The sequence below is a fragment of the Pelodiscus sinensis genome, chromosome 6 (assembly GCF_049634645.1).
Source record: "Pelodiscus sinensis isolate JC-2024 chromosome 6, ASM4963464v1, whole genome shotgun sequence".
Lineage (NCBI taxonomy): Eukaryota > Metazoa > Chordata > Testudines > Trionychidae > Pelodiscus > Pelodiscus sinensis.
In genome coordinates this window covers 108,706,058-108,723,412 of record NC_134716.1, presented here as the reverse complement: position 1 = coordinate 108,723,412, position 17,355 = coordinate 108,706,058, and the positions used below count along the sequence as shown (strand labels likewise).

At 42.4% G+C, this 17,355-nt stretch overlaps 1 protein-coding gene across 4 annotated transcripts in view; it reads right to left on the bottom strand.

The window, feature by feature from the left end:
* The window catches only part of PDZD2 (PDZ domain containing 2), a 309,904-nt gene that overhangs the window by 234,374 nt on the left and 58,175 nt on the right, over positions 1 to 17,355 (bottom strand). For 3 of the 4 annotated variants that reach the window (XM_075932594.1, XM_075932596.1, XM_075932597.1), the window contains exon 2: positions 13,911 to 13,962. The exons of the other annotated variant lie outside the window; for it this stretch is intronic. The gene's annotated coding sequence lies outside the window, so the exon portion shown is untranslated. The remainder of the gene's footprint in view (positions 1 to 13,910; positions 13,963 to 17,355) is intronic. 4 annotated transcript variants of the gene reach the window in all.

Sequence of the window (17,355 nt, the reverse complement as noted above, 5' to 3'; positions counted from 1 at the left end):
GCTCTTCCGGGTTACAATCTACTCGCCACGGTCGACTAAATTGTATAATTTGTCGAGCCCTGGCTATGACAAATCAGGAAAGAGATCTTGGAGTTATCATAGATAGTTCTCTGAAAACTTCCACACAGTGTGCTGCGGCGGTCAAAAAGGCAAATATGATGCTAGGAATTATTAAGAAAGGGATAGAAAATAAGACCCAGAATATCTTACTGCCCCTGTATAAAACGATGGTATGCCCACATTTTGAATACTATGTACAGATGTGGTCTCCTCACCTCAAAAAAGATATTTTGGCCTTGGAAAGGGTTCAGAAAAGGGCTACTAAAATGGTTGGGGGTTTGGAAAGGGTCCCATGAAGAGAAGTTAAAATGACTGGGACTTTTCAGTTTAGAAAAGAGGAGACTGAGGGAGGATATGATAGAGGTATATAAAATCATGAGTGTTGTGGAGAGGGCCGATAAAGAAAAGTTATTTATTAGTTCCCATAACAGAAGAACTAGAGGACACCAAATAAAATTATTGGGTAGCAGATTTAAAACTAATAAAAGAAAGTTCTTCACACAGCGTGTAGTCAACCTGTGGAACTCCTTGCCAGAGGAGGCTGTGAGGGCTGGAACTATAACCGAGTTTAAAGAGAAGCTAGATAATTTCATGGAGGTTAGCTCCATAAAAGGCAATTAGCCAGGGGATAGAAATGGTGTCCCTGGCCTCTGTTTGCCAGAGGCTGGAGAAGGATGGCAGGAGACAAATCGCTTGATCATTGTCTTCAGTCCACCCTCTCCGGGGCACCTGGTGATGGCCACTGTCGGCAGACAGGCTACTGGGCTAGATGGACCTTTGGTCTGACCCAGTACGGCCATTCTTATGTTCTTATGTAGGATTGTTATTTTTAAAAGGTCTATTAATCCTGACTCAGTATTCTTTCCATTCATGCTGTGCACACAATCCCATCTTCCCCAGTATCCCTCAGCATTAAGTATGGCCTTTGATAATTTGAAATATTCATGTCCATGAGTTGTGGTCTTACTAGAGTGCATATGTATGTACCTCTGTTCCTAGTATTGAGCTTTCAGGCAGGTTGTGTGAGTTTCTTCATTTCTGTATTTGGCATATACATAGTATATGATATATTAAACATGTCATGTACCTCCTGCCTATAGTTCATGGGGAAAGAAATTATGAAAAAGGTACAAAAATAATTTCTTCACGTAGAGAATTTCGTAGCCCACTGAAAAATGTACGTATACACAGGGGAACAGATGTGGGCGCAGGCCATAATCTTTGTCACCTGATCAAGTTAAAAAGAATGAAGGGCAAAGGGAAATTGTACATTGATAGTGCACAATTAAAAGATCTAAAATGCAAGAAGCACTTTTCAGTTTGAACTGACAGACAAGTTCAGTGTTCCAATGATGTCAACTGAAGAAAATAAAATCGTCAATACTCTGTGGGAAAAATTACGGAGGGTGCTGCTTCGGAAGTGCAAAGACAATCCCAATAACTAAATCTAAAAGGTAAAAATGAATTAGCGATGCTATTTGGGCAGCAGTGAGGCTTCAACAGCTGCAGTGGTACCAAGAATTCCAGTACTAGGGAGGAAGACTGAAGGGTGTTCCCTGGTAGTGATGGGCATTATTGCAGCACAATCACCTGTCCTGGATCTCACTGCTCCCATGAGCTCATAGCCTCCTCCGTCACAAACTTGTGGAGATGAAATTCTCTGGCTCTCCAAGTCTGAGGCAGATCGAACAATGGCCAACACTCGCTTTCCCTGTCCCTGGTCTGCATCCCCAGCTGCAGGAGCTCCCTACCCCTAGCCGCTGGCCTTGCTCTGGCTGCCAACCCACTGGCTGGGCTCCCTGCCTCCAGGCCACTGGCTCTGCAGGCTCCCTGCTGCCACACCAACTGAGCTCCCAGCCACTGGCAGCCTCTGTGGCTGGGGTTCTCTGGTCCTGCAACATCGTGGTCCTGCTGGATCACGGATGTTGCCTGGACCAGAGAGTTCCGGAACAACGAGGTTCAACCGGTATTACAAAACAGTTCGGGCTCTGGTGCATGGGACCATCACTCAAAGAAAAACGCTACATTATCTACCAACTTCAAGGGTCTAGGTCACTCCCTGCTCCCCTCTCCCTAAGCAAGGATCCTTCAGTGGAGAATGAAGCCCCTGGAGTTCAAGTGATGCTGTCAAAAAGCATATGTCAGTTATGTTACTTAAGATTCACACAGAGGGAGGAGGGGAGCAAATACCCTCGAGCTCTGCAAACTGCAGAAAGAGCTGATCTTTCCAGGAGGGAAAGCTTGAGGACTTGGAAGAAAACAATGACAGTTCAGTAGCTCAGAACACCAGAGCATGACTCAAAGCTATTCTTTCCACCAAGTGCCAGGCAGTGTTCATACACCCATCCCTGCTTTGGGAGTCCCACGTTCTCTCTCTCTCTCGGCAGCTACTGTATGACAAGTAAACATGGATCTGATTAAAACCCTGAGCTCTGTCCAAACATACTATGACTGTACAAGGGGGGCAAGGAGAGATGTCATTTCTACAAGCCTAACAAAAGAATTGAAAAGGACACCAGTGACATATTGTGGAACTGAACCAACTGAACTAAGAGGAAAGTGGGTGGTGTCTTCTAGTACATCAAATCTAATCCTGGGTGACTGGACTAACGAAGCGATCTTTTCAAGGTTTACACACACGTAATATGTATTATGAAATGGCTTCAGGAAATACAGCAAAAACTTACTAGAGAAATGAAAGCACCAGAGAGAAAGATCACTCTAGTGCAGTCTTTTTTTTTTGGTAGGGGGCACTGACCCACAGAAAAATCAGTTGGGGGGCTACACATAAGTGAGAAATAAACCAAACAACCTCACCTCACTGGCCTAAGCCCCAAGTGGGAAGAAAAAAAAACAGCCAAACAAAAAATTTGTAAAAATCCCACCTTTGTTGACCTGCCTTCCCCTGCCCAAAAAAGAAGAGAGATACACTCCAGCCCCACAGAGGGGTACAGAGGCTCAGGGCTTCCCCCACAGTGGAGTGAGCCAGCAATCTTACTCCAGCACCAAGCAATGGAGGGGACTGCAGAGGTTTGGAGACTGGGGCATAAGTATTGGCTCTCCCCACTATGTAGAAAAGGCCAGGGCCCTGCCAGGGATCAAAATCAAAGTAAGCTGGGGGCCAGATCTGGCCCAGGGGCTGTGAGTTCCCCACCCTGCTCTGTCAGTTAAGGTGCTAGTCTGGGACTTAGGAGACCTAGATCCAGTTCCATGTTCTGCCGCAGCCTTCCTGTGTGACCCTGGGCAAGTCACTTAGCCTCAGTTGCCTAGTTGTAAAGTAGAGATTATACCACTTCCCTACTTCACAGAAGTTTTGCCAGGATAAATACACAAACATATTGTAAGGCAGATACTATGGTAATGGAGGCCATGTAAGTATGGTGGAGACAGGACATGCTGCAAGGAGTGCTCCTGCATCGATACAGGAAGGGCAAGATCCCTTTAGGTCTTTTCTCATCTACAATTCTACTAACATCTGTAATCCTCCTATTTCTGGCTATTGACATGGGCACTTCCATTCCAGCTGATGGTACTGCTATTAGATGCATTACATTTGCCATCAGATTGCTTTACATTTTGGGTGACAATGTGAACGGTCCCTGACAGCTGGAACTACCCACCCCTTCCCCACAAAGTACTGAGAACGTGCTTGGGGTTTCAGCCCTGCAGGACACACCTACTGGGGCTTGTGGATTTGGCCTTGTAGGGAGGAGGGTCTCGCAGCTTCAGCTCCATGGGAGATGCCTGCCTTGACTCAGAACTTGGATACTTTTGCTGCTGCCTGTTCCCATGGAACTAAAGACACCTCCCTGCAGCTCCCAGCTGTTTGCCACTGCCTGTCCATGCAGAGCTAACACCTGGGAGCTGTGGGAAAGAGGGGAAGTGTGCCTCCGGGTGAGTGATAAACTGTTTAGATACCTGAACCTTTAAATTGTGCCCACCCCCCACTCTTCCAGGCAGGAGTCCTCTCTAGCCCCACCACCCTTCCATCGTCAGTCTGGTAGGTGACAAATGGTGGGTGCGGAGGGCTGCAGGAATCACGGTAACTGCAAGAAAGTTACATTTTGGCCTCTATTGCCCTTTGTTTATGCAACTCCCACAATGCACTGTGTCCATCCAAACGGAAGGGAGAGCATGATGCATCACAGGAGATGCAGTGTACGTAAGAAGTTTGGCCCAAAGTGGATGGCAGGGACATGAGGTGTCCAAATTATAATTCCTATGAGGCCCTTGCAACCATAATCTGGGGTCAAACTCATCCAAAATAAAATGTTTTGCTTCACATTTTTCTGATATAAGAAAGATTTTTAAAAATCCAACAAAAGTAAGAACTTTCTATGGGGAAAAAAAAGGATTTTTAAAGTTATAACCTGGGGAGAGCTATTTGCACATTAAATGTTTAATATCCCAGTTAATTGGGGAAAAACCACCCTTGTGGGTTATGTCTGTGCTAACTCTCCCTCTCCATTCTACCATCCTGGTAGTCTACTCCCGCACTACAGAGTCTTCTGAGGACCCAGCTATTGCTCTGGGCCATGTCCATATTTCCTACCACATTGTGAACATCTATTTGTCCATTTACATTTGAAAACTCTTCATCTCACATTAAATATTAATTTCACCTCGAGACCTCACAAAAAATTAGGACACAAGAAAGGTTTTTAAAGCATTGAGAGAAAGATAAAAATAAAGCTGAGCATGCTTCCAAAGTATACATGCAGCCTTCAGAGACAAAGAAAAATCAGATTCTTGCTAGGGATTTTTTTTGTCTATTTCCCTACAATTATCATTGCAGTGCCTGATTTCCCTGCAATTATCATTGCTTTCTTTTCCAGCGAGTCAAAAAATAACTAGAATGTTCTGTTTCAAGTATGTGTCCTAATTTTCAAGTGGCACATTTTTTCTAGCATATGAGCATCAACATCTGCATGTTCCCTCAAGTCTTGCACAGGTGAAAAAAAATCTCTTAAATATTTTAAAATATGGTATTTTATGCCTCAGCTGTTTGTGCTTCTTTCAAGAAGACATTTGTTCAATATGACATTTGGTGTGCATGTGCATGAGAATGGGTAAGACCACATGAGAAACAATCAAGTGAAAGAGAGTCTAGCACATCAGGAAATGGTAGACAAAAAAATTGTCACTATTTATCTAAGTGCTTATTCACAAATGCTAGAAGTCTAAATAATAAGATGGGTGACCTAGAGGACCTCGTATTAAAGGAAGATAATAGGCATCACAGAAACTTGGTGGAATGAAGACAATCAATGGGACATAGTCATACCAGGGTACAAAATATATCAAAGGGACCAAACAGATCTTACTAGTGGGGGAGTGGCACCATACATTAAAGGAAATGTAGAATCAAATGAAGTAAAAATCGTAAAAGAACTAAAATGTTCCATAGAATCTCTATGGGGAGTAATTCCATGCTCTAATAATAAGAATATAGCAGTAGAGATATATTATCAACCATCTGACCAGGATAGTGATGATGACTTTGAAATGCACAGGGAAATTAGAGAGGCTATACAAATAAAAAACCCAATAATCAGGGCTCGACAAATATTGTAATCTACTCACCCATGGCGAGTAGATTACACCCCAGAAGAGTCAACGCAGAGCGCAGAACCGCGCGGCTGGTGAACAGGGCTCACTGCCACTTGGCAAGCCCTGCCAATAATAGTGGGGGATTTCAACTATCCCCATATTGACTGAGTACATGTCACCTAAGGACAGGATGCAGAGATAAAATTTGATACCCTTAAATGACTGTTTCTTGGAGTAGCTGGTTCTGGAACACACAAGGGGAGAGGAAATTCAATCCTAAATGGAGCGCAGGATCTAGTCTAAGAGGTAAATATAACTGGACTGCTTGGAAATAGTGACCATAGTGTAATAAAATTAAACAACCCTGTGGTGGGAAAAACACCTCCACAGCCCAACATTGAGGCATTTAATTTCAGAAAGGGGAACTACACAAAAATTGGGAGGTTAATTAAAGAGAAATTAAAAGGTACAGTGACAAAAGTAAAATCCCTGCAAGCTGCATGGAAACTTTTCAAAGACATCATAATAGGAGGCCCAACTTAAATGTATTCCCCAAATTTAAAAACACATGAAGAGAACCAAAAAAAGGCCACCATAGCTTAACACCCAAGTAAAATAAGCAGTGAGAGATGAAAAGGCATCGTTTAAAAAGTGGAAGTTAAAATGTAGTGAGGAAAATAGAAAGGAGCATAAACTGTCAAATTAAGTGTAAAAATATAAGAAAAGCCAAAAAGGAATTTGAGGAACAGCTAGCCAAAAACTTAAAAAGTAATAGCAAAATGATTTTCAAGTACATCAGAAGCAGGAAGCCTGCTAAACAACCAGTGGGGCCTCTGAATGATCGAAATGCCAAAGAAGCACTCAAAGATGATAAGGTCCTTGCGGAGAAACTAAATGAATTCTTGGCTTCTGTCTTCACAGCTGAGGATATTAGGGAGATTTCCAAACCTGAGCTAATCTTTTTAGATGATGAATCTGAGGAATTGTCCCAGACTAAGGTGTCATTAGAGGAGGTTTTAGAACAAACTGATCAACTTAACAGTAACAAGTCACTGGGACCCAAGAGTTCTGAAAGAACTCAATTGTGGAACTATTAATTGTGGTTTGTAACCTACCCTTTAAATCAGCTTATGTACTTAATGACAGGAAGATAGTTAATGTGATGCTAATATTTAAAAAGGGCTCTAGAAGAGATCCTGGCAATTGCAGACTGATAAGTCTAATGTCCATACTGGATAAATTAGTTGAAACTATAGTAAAGAATAAAATTGTCAGACATAAATTAACATAATTTGTTGGAGAAAAGTCAACATGGTTTCAGTAAAGGGAAATAATGGCTTACTAATCTACTAGGAAGCATCTACACAACACCCTTAGCTAGAAATAATCTAGGCAAATAAGCAAATTGGGTAGCTTAATTCAAGTGTATTTCAAAATAAGACAGAGAACACTGTATTGCCTCTATATAAATCCATGGTATACCCACATTTTGAATACTGCATACAGATGTGGTTGCCTCATCTCAAAAAGATATACTGGCATTGGAAAATGTTCAAAAAAGAGCAACAAACATGATTAGGGGTTTGGAACAGGTCCCATATGAAGAGAGATTAAAAAGACTTGGACTTTTCATCTTAGAAAAGTGGAGACTAAGGGAGGATACAATAGAGGTCTATAAAATCATGACTGGTGTGGAAAAAGTGAATAAGGAAAAGCTATTTACTTGTTTCCATAACATAAAAACTAGGGGATCATAGACTCATAGACTTTAAGGTCAGAAGGGACCATTATGATCATCTAGTCTGACCCCCTGCACAATGCAGGCCACAGAATCTCACCCAACCTCTCCTAGATAATCCTCTCACCTATATCTCAGATACTGAAGTCCTCAAATGGTTAAGGACCCCAAGAGGCAGATAATCCTCCAGCAAGTGATCTGTGCCCCATGCTACAGAGGAAGGCAAAAAACCTCCAGGGCCTCTGCAAATCTACCCTGGAGGAAAATTCCTTCCCGACCCCAAATATGGCAATCAGCTGAAACCTGAGCACGTGGGCAAGACTCACCAGCCAGACACCCAGGAAAAAGTTCTCTATAGTAACTCCTATCATCCCACTATTGACCTATTTACCACTGATAGTGAAAGGTCAGTTAGTTGCCAAGATCATGTTATCCCATCAAACCATCCCCTTCATAAACCCATAAAGCTTAATCTTGAAGCCAGATAGGTCTTTTGCCCCCACTACTTCCCTTGGAAGGCAGTTCCAGAACTTCACTCCTCTAATGGTTAGAAACCTTCATCTAATTTCGAGTCTAAACTTCCTAACAGCCAGTTTATATCCATTTGTTCTCGTGTCCACATTGGTATTAAGCTTAAATAATTCCTCTCCCTCCCTGGTATTTATCCTTCTAATATATTTAAAGAGAGCAATCATGTCTCCCCTCAGCCTTCTTTTGGTTAATGTAAACAAACCAAGCTCCTTGAGTCTCCTTTCATAAGACAGGTTTTCCATTCCTCGGATCATCCTAGTGGCCCTTCTTTGTACCTGTTCCAGTTTGAATTCATCCTTCTTTCCTTCTTAAACATTGGAGACCAGAACTGCACACAGTATTCCAAATGAGGTCTCACCAATGCCTTGTATAACGGCACTAACACTTCCTTATTTCTACTGGAAATACCTCGCCTAATGCATCCCAAGACCATATTAGCCTTTTTCACGGCCATGGCACAATGGCGGCTCATAGTCATCCTGTGATCAACCAGGACTCCAAGGTCCTTCTCTTTTTCCGTTACTTCCACCTGATGTGTCTCCAGCTTATATCTAAAATTCCTGTTATTAATCCCTAAATTCATAACCTTACACTTCTCACTATTAAATTTCATGCTATTGCTATCACTCCAATTTATAAGATCATCCAGCTCTTCCTGTATGATATCCTGATCCTTTTCTGAATCGGCAATACCTCCCAAATTTGTGTCATCCTCAAACTTTATTAGCACGCTACCACTTTTGGTGCCAAGGTCAGTAATAAAAAGATTAAATAAGATTGGTCCCAAAACTGATCCCTGAGGAACTCTGCTAGTAACCTCCCTCCAACCTGACAGTTCATCTTTCAGTATGACCCGCTGTAGTCTCCTCTTTAACCAGTTGCTTATCCACCTCTCAATTTTCATATTGATCCCCATCTTTTCCAATTTAACCAATAATTCCCCATGTGGTACTGTATCAAATACCTTACTGAAATCGAGGTAGATTAGATCCACTGCATTTCCTTTATCCACAGCATGGTCGGCCTGTGGAACTCCTTGCCAAAGGAGGTTGTGAAGACCAGGATTTTAACAGGGTTCAAGAAAGAAGTAGCTAAATTCATGGAGGTTAGGTCCATCAATGGCTATTAGCCAGGATGGGCAGGAATGGTGTCCCTAGCTTCTGTCAGAGGCTGGGAATCGGTGACAGGAGAGGGGTTACTTGATGATTCCCTGTTCTGTTCACTCCCTCTGGGGCATTTGGCATTGTCCACTGTCGGAAGACAGGATACTGGGATAAATGGACCTTTGGTCTGACCCAGTATGGCCATTCTTATGTTCTTAATGCCTAGTAGTTATGTGTTCACACACACGTTATAGGAATGCAAGTTCCCACATGTCTAAAATCTAAAGATATACATAAAAGAATTATGTTAATACGATTAAGGTTGAAAAGTCAAGTACTCAAAAGTTAAGAAATGCCAGAATTAATACTGCCTGTGCAATCTTAATTCAGTTTCCTTGTACATAATGCATTATGATATAGTCTTTATTTACATGATCATATACTATTTTTCCACAGAATGCTGATTTATGCAACATACAACATGGACAGTGCTCACTTAAGAAACTATTCAATATTTTGTTTTATCCTCATTGTTTATTGTGCGGCTCCAGGTGTTATCTGCTGCACACTATTCAAACCCTGCTCTGAAGAAAAGCTATTCATTTCCTCAGCACTCACAATTATCATCCGTGGTATCTGAGAACTTCACAAACATTAATGAATGCATTTTCCTAACACCCTTGAGAGATGGAGGAAGTGGTGTTATCCCTCTGGTCATGATGGGAACTGAGACACAAGGTTCACAAATTTCCACTAATTTTGGGGTGGAATTTGAGAGACACAAAGAACCTAGTTTTGTGAAGGACTCAAATTCTTAACTTCTACATATACATACATATGTAAACACACACAGCACTCACACACATATACAGTGTACTGACCACCTTAATTCTGGCATTTCCTAATTTCTGAGTGCTTGCCTTTGAAACATTAGTATTCTTTTAACATGGTATGTGTAGCAGATATTATGGTAGAGAGAGAGAGACAGACAGAAAGAGGGAGACATGCTACGTGATGGATGAATTTAGAGATTCTGAACACGAAAACATAATAGAATCCACTAGTCTCAGTTGCCACAGTATGAGCAGGCACTATACCAGGGGTGAGCAATAATTTTTTATGCGGGGCCACTCCAAGATTTTGAAAAGTGGTCAAGGGCAACACTCTTCCAAGATATTAATGGAGGAGGTGCAGGGTCTAGGATGGAAGTTGGGTGCAGAAGGGAATTTAGGATAAGGGATTAGAGTGCAGGAGGGGGAGTGAGGTCTGGGAGGGAGTTTGGGTGAAGGAGGCAGTTGTGACCTTGAGCAGGGAATTGGGGTGCAGGGACTAGGAGAGGTTATTGGTTCAGAAGGAGGACAGAGAGTTTGGCTTATGTGGGGTAGGGAGACAGGAGTGTGAGGCAGTGGGTTGGGAGGAGAGAGGGGCTGGAGTATCAGAGGAAGGGTCTGGCTGGGAGACTTATCTGGGTGACTTCCGGCCAGCAGGTTCCTCATGCAGCTTCCCTGCCCTGCACCCAGGCTGCAGGGGCCATGTACATTGGTGATTAAGAGCCTGAGGGGAAGTGGGAAAGGTGCTTCACACGCTGTCTGTTCTTCAAACAGGCAGCTCTCATTGGCCGATTTGCAGAAATGGGATTGTTCTGGGGACAGGAGCAACCCATGAAGCACCACTCCCCTTTCCCCTGAGCTCACAGCTAAGAAAGAGAAACGGCTGAAGCAGTTGATTTTCTGAGCAGGGTAAGAGAGGCGTAGGGCAAGCTTGGTAGAGCCAGTGGCTTGGTGGATTGGATCTGGCCCTTAGGCCATATTTTTCCCAGCCCACACTATACCAAGCTTCATCACTAGCCCATTCAAGAATCTCAATCCTGGTGGGCATCCACCCAATTAGTTCATTCTATGAGTGGATTACCACCCACGTGGAACTGTGGTGGTTTTTATTAGGGATTAGGATGAAATTTTAAAAATCCATTTTCATTGGCAACCCTGAAACTCAGGTAGACTAGCTATGGAGCAAAAGTAATTCATAACCCAATGCACAGAGGGTGCAACCAAGCATAGACAAGATGAGACAATGAACCCCCCTCTCGGCACTTGTGAAAACACTTTCATAAATATTCTTAACATGCCACGCACATCACCACTTACATCAGAGGGTTGCACAGAGGCACACAGAGAACATCCCTGAGGGTTCTGCCTCAATAGTTCTAGGCTGGGGAGAAGCAGAAGTGTGGAAAATGAGATCTTCCATGTGGCAAACACTTGGAACTGTGCCCAGCAACTTGAAACTTTACATTGAAAGCATTAAAGCTCAGCTCTTTATAATTTTGCACTTTAAAAGAGCAGGCAGAACTCCAAACAAGCAGCTTATTTCAACAGCAAGCTTCAAGCCAAGGACTGGAAACATGCCTTCAAAGTAATAACTAGGGAGGAATTCACTTTTACCAAGTGGACAATTCCCAGCTTCCCACCCACCCAGGTCACTGGATCTTTAGACCTCAGACCACCATAGCTATATTTAGATATTGTGCTCATACCACAAATACCAAAATCTATTACATCTCCCACCTAGCTTCAGTGGGCAGCAGGAGCTCCTGATAAACATGAAAGTGACAGTTATTTTAATGTGAACAGCAATATGGCCCAGAGTGGCCCCTTGGACAGCACAGAGAATCAGAACCACATTGACAGTACAAACATTAACTTTCTTTTGCTCAGCTATTAACTTCTTAAATTTAGCAAAAAGCTTAGCAATGTAATAAGTTAGGGGACTCAGCTTTTGATCTGCCAGGCTTAGAAGTGTTCTCATGGGCCAGTACCATGACTAGGGCACTTTTCCATGCCATTTTTCCAGACTTATGTTCAGAAGGAAAATTAAAATTGGGTCTCTGACTGGACCTGTTAGTTTCAGCCTTCACATCCTCCAAGAAGTCCTTAAGCAAGATACTTACTGTTAAGAAACTCAAAGATCTGGAAAAAAATCAAAGTGACTTCTTCCAGCCTTGGGGATCTGAATCTTATTCTGAGACAGCTGACCTCATTTTTGCTCATACCCACTTAACTTTTTAATGTCAACTATTCTTTGTGTGAACATGATTTTCTGTCATGGGTCAAGAAGTGGAAATTAGCTCTTCTGTTTTCTCCATTTTCAACCATTACATTTGCCTTCAAAACTAGGGCTGGCCTCCCAGTTAGATCAGAGTAAAATGCAATTATCCAGTATGTGTTATTTAAATGCTCATCTGAATCTGAACCCTTCTCATAGGCCCACAGATATGTCAGCAATAACAACAAAAACAGATTCACTTTGGGACTCATGAAAAACACATATGATGAACGATTCTACCTCAAATCACAACCCTACAATCTCCAAAGCTTCTTGTCTAATAAAAACTGTTATAGCTCTTTAATACATTCCTCAGTGTTTAAAAATAGCATTGCTCATTTCCTGCACCACTGAACACCACCTTGACTTCAAGTCAAATTATTCACAACTTCTACTACTCCAGCCCTAGGGGATAGGACTCCTGTGTTTTGGGGCTAAGTACTTCTCTGAACAGCTGTGAGGAGTGCTCTGAAGTGGGACAGAGCAACGAGTTCTTGACAGTAACAGATGTCTACATTAAGCCACCATTTTAATGTTTTCTACCATTTAGCACAAATTGATCTAGGATTTAACGAGCAAGGCAGATAGACGGTTTTGTTCTCAGAAATGTTTCTCTGAAGTAACTTATATCCACAGGGATAATTTGTGTCGGGAGTAACAATCCAACAGGAGTCCATTGAAGAGATTAATTTTATTACACATACAAGATGGAGTATGGAAGTTCTTGTTTATTCTCAAACACATGGAGGTTAGGTCCATCAGTGGCTATTAACCAGGATGGGTAGGAATGGTGCCCCTAGCCTCTGTCAGAGACTGGGAATGGGTAACTGGAGAGGGATTACTTGATGAATCCCTGTTCTCTTTGCTCCCTCTGGGGCATCTGGTATTGGCCACTGTCGGCAGACAGGATACTGGGCTAGATGGACCTTTGATCTGACCCAGTATGGTCGTTCTTATGATTAATGTTTTACTGGGGCTATATCTGTAATATACGATGAGCACTTGCTTTGGAAGAAGTTCATCCAATACAGTGAGGTATGTGACATGTTAATTTTAGCTTTAGATTTGTATGCTCAAATTGTCTTTTTGATAGTCTGACATATTATGAGGATAGGGGAAATTTCTATGTTGTAAAAGCAATAAGGAAGTGACAGCCTCAGGCAACTTAGTCATAAAACTGACCTTTTACAGTGTGTCCGGACGTGTGTATTTTACTTACATAAGAAAGAGCAGGTATGAAAAAATACCCACAAAAAACCCTGCCTAAACTTGGAAACGAAAGCAGTTTTAAAATGTGGATGCAATAAGGTTACAAAGATTTTACTTTAAAATAATCCTACTTAGGAAATAGCTTCTTATTACTACAAGCATGTTAAACTTCTTAAGAAAACAACATGCTGTCTAACCTCCTACACCACCACTGATTTCATTTTATTATCTATTTTACACAATTTGGATTGCAGCCACAAAGTGGTTTAGCACTGCCTTTAGGAAACCTTTCCAAAATCATTATAATCCATAAACACCAACAATATATGTGTTTCTCTCATGCCAAGTAACAGATCTGATTTAATAGACTCCTAATTCAGTTAATAAAGAGTTGGATGGCAACATTTGCCAGTAAATTTTAACCCTTTTTCTATGTGTCATGTTACTTCCCTATCCCCACCATTAACTATACATAGTTAATAAATTACTTTGTGTTTAAAATTACTGTATTTTCCATGTATGAACACTAGTTATCAGATGTGCTAATAAACAGTGCTCACACATCCATAGAATGGGATTACATGCATATGTATGGAGGCCAGCTAGCATCTTACCAGCATAACAGCAGTCAATGCAAGCACAGATGCAGGTCAACAGATGCATGTCCTGCACAGAAGAAAAGACAGCATTAAAAGCTGACAAGCCCCAGTAACTGACTACACATCAGAACCAATGGAGAAGACCCTCCATATTAAGACAGATATAACTGCAGCTATAAGTCTAACAGGTAACAATGTACATTTTTGCTGCAACTTTAAGAGTCAAATCAAAGTGCCACTAAATGCCAGTGACAGAAGAAGAGCTTTGTGTAAACTCGAAAGCTTGTCTCTGTCACCAAAAGAATAGAGCACCTCACTCACCTGGGTCTCATTACTATTCCGGGACCAACACAACTACAACAACACTGCACAGTGTCTCTTTCTGTCAGTTAACACAAGAATTAAGGGTCATCAAATGAAATTAAGAGGTAGTAGGTTTAAACCAAACAAAAGGAAGCATTTCTTTGCACAGCACACACTCAAGCTGTGGAACTCCTTGCCAGAGGAGGTTGCGAAGTCCAAGACTATAAGAGGATTTTAAAAAGAGCTAGGTAAATTCATGAAGGATAGGTCCATCAATGGCTATTAGCCGGGATGGGCAGGGAAGGTGTTTCTGGCCGCTGTTGGTCAGAAGCTGGGAATGGGTAACAGGGGATAGATCACTTGACCCTGTTCTGTTCATTCCCCGTGGGGCATCTGGCATTAGCCACTCTCAGAAGACAGGATACTGGGCCAAGAAAGGGGTTCTTCTGCAGAACCAGTTCAACAATTCTATGTGCACCAATACCTGACAGTCAGAAGTAGAGACAAAAGTCAAATATCCCTGCTTACAGACACACAGGCCTCTACAAAGTGAGCTGAAGGTACTTGAAGCACCTTTAGCTGTAACAGCACTAGGGCTCAATATACATGTGCCGGCTTGACATTCCATTCATTAGCCAGCAGTGATGACAGATACCTGTGCTAGAATGTTGCCACAGAACATTATAAGTTTTTAAGCAAAGTACTGTTTCTCACAAGCAGGGCCAGCATGTGTGACATGATGCCCCTAACTGGCCAGTCAAAGGTTAACACGTCACACACTGGCCACAAACCTAACACTAATTAGGGATCTATAACTGGGCTATATATTTCTGATGCTGTGCTAGACAGTGGCTGTGTCTTTTATGACTCCAATTCTGAATCTGACCACCTCTGGATGTACTGCTGTGTGCACGCAGAGCCCTGCATGAAGTTTAGCAGTATGCCTGTGCATTGTGCTGCAGATTCCCTCAGCAGGGCATGCTGCACGTTGCAAGAGCTGGGCCTCAGACAGTAGGTGCTCATTTGTGCAGTAAGCTCAGAAAACCAGGAGGGGAGGAAACGTCAACAATACTTAAAGGGCATTAGTGCATCTGTTCCTTTTAGAATAAATGTTGGTCACAGAAAGGTCATCATGCCCATCAATGACATTTTTGCCCATGCAATATGTTGCAATATACCCCTAAGGCTCTGACATCCAAGATGCTGCAGCGTGAGATATTCAATACAGGTACAGAAGAATCCTTGTGTCTTTGCTACTGCATGGAAACCATTTTTTAAAAATCCTCTCTTTCACTCTCATTTTAGAATCATCTTTCAATTCCAGTTTGAATTCCCCTCAGGGCTAGGCAGAAGCACTCCTTCCCCTGCAAATTGTGTTAAGAAATTTTCATCTAAAAATCTTTCACAGCAGTTTAAAATCAGCATTTCACCATAATGCTCACTGAACATGCCTGCAACTTAAGAGCAATGACCCAGATAACTTATTATTTTATGGCTTCTTAGTTTGTCTTTTAGCTATCATTACGCATTTCCATCCATGGTCCTCCATATTTCCAGCCTCCTCCATTTATAATGCCTGCTTTAATATCTGGAAATATTTTGTCCTCCAGTTTGAGAAGGCTTTTGAACATTTCCTTTGCTATGTATTCAATGGAGCAGAAGTCAACATGGTTACCTATAATTTATAGCACTTCCTCATGCGTGCACTCCACTATCCACAAATCCATCAGGAATATGCAGAGTTTTGAAAGAAGGATTTGTTTTCTGGTTGTTTATTGCACAGTGACTGAGAGGAAGAGAGGGAAATCAGATCTGTTGTATTGCTTTTTTTAAAACCCCCGAACAGCAAAATGGAATAAAAAATAGTAGGAATTGGCCTGAGAGGCACATCATTTGGAACCAGACTTTAAAGGCTCAGAGGTTTTTGGACTGAGGTATCTATTTAGAATCTGTTAAATGCTTTTAAGATTACACTGGAGGAGATAAGACTGCAGGATATGTAACCCACACACCTGCTGGATGTGGTATGCTACCCCCTCTGAGACCGCTTACAGAGAGAATAAATCTGTTCTATATCCCAGCTGAGTGTTCGTTGGCTTTTAGCTCATGCAGTAGAGGCTTATTCATTGAGCTCCAGAGGTCCCTGGTTTCATTCTGACTGTTGGTGTTACACCTATAGAATTGTAATGGATCCAGATAAGATTAAAGCCACATGACTATATAAGATGGCAAAATGTTCTAAGAGTACGTCTACACTATAAACGTTTTGTTGGAAAATTGGTTGTTTTTCTGACAAAACTTGAGGGACGTCCACGCTGCAATTGCGTTCTTCCGCAAGAAAAATCAAAAGAACAGAGGTTTTTTTCTGGCATTGGTAATCCTCATTCTACAAGGAAGAAGGATTTTTGCGAGCGAGTTCCTACACAAAAAGGTGTGTGGGGACGGGGAAGAGGGAGTTCTTTCGGAAGAAGAGGAAAGAAGAAAAAGCACAGGTGCCTTGGTAGCCATTCCGCCCATAGCAATCACTGCTTACATGTGAGAGAGTGTCCATTCAGTCTGGATGCTCTCTTTTGAAAAAGCAGATTGCTTTTTCGATGCACTTTTGCAATGTGGACGTTGCTCTTTCAGAATGTGGGTTTTTTTTGGAAGATCTCTTCTGAAAAAAGCTTCTTCCAAAAGATGCCTGCAGTCTAGACATAGCCTAAATGAAGGGACATAATAATACAGGCAGTCCCCGGGTTATGTACAAGATAGGGACTGTAGGTTTGTTCTTAAGTTGAATCTGTATGTAAGTCGGAACTGGCATCAGCCGCTGCTGAAACTGATCAGTTTCAACCGCGGCTGAATCTGGACACCAGTTCTGACTTACATACAGATTCAACTTAAGAAACCCAGGCGTCCCCAAGTCAGCTGCTGCTGAAACTGATCAGTGGCTGATTTCAGGAAGCCCGGGGCAGAGCAACTCTGCCTCGGGCTTCCTGTAGTCAGCCGCTGGTCAGTTTCAGCAGCGGCTGACTTGAGGACGCCTGGGGCAGAGCAGCTGGGGTGCTGCTGGGTTGCTCCAATAGCGCGGCTCCTCTGCGCTACTGGAGCAACCCAGCAGCACCCCAGCTGCTCTGCCCCAGGCGTCCTGATTCAGCCGCTGCTGAAACTGACC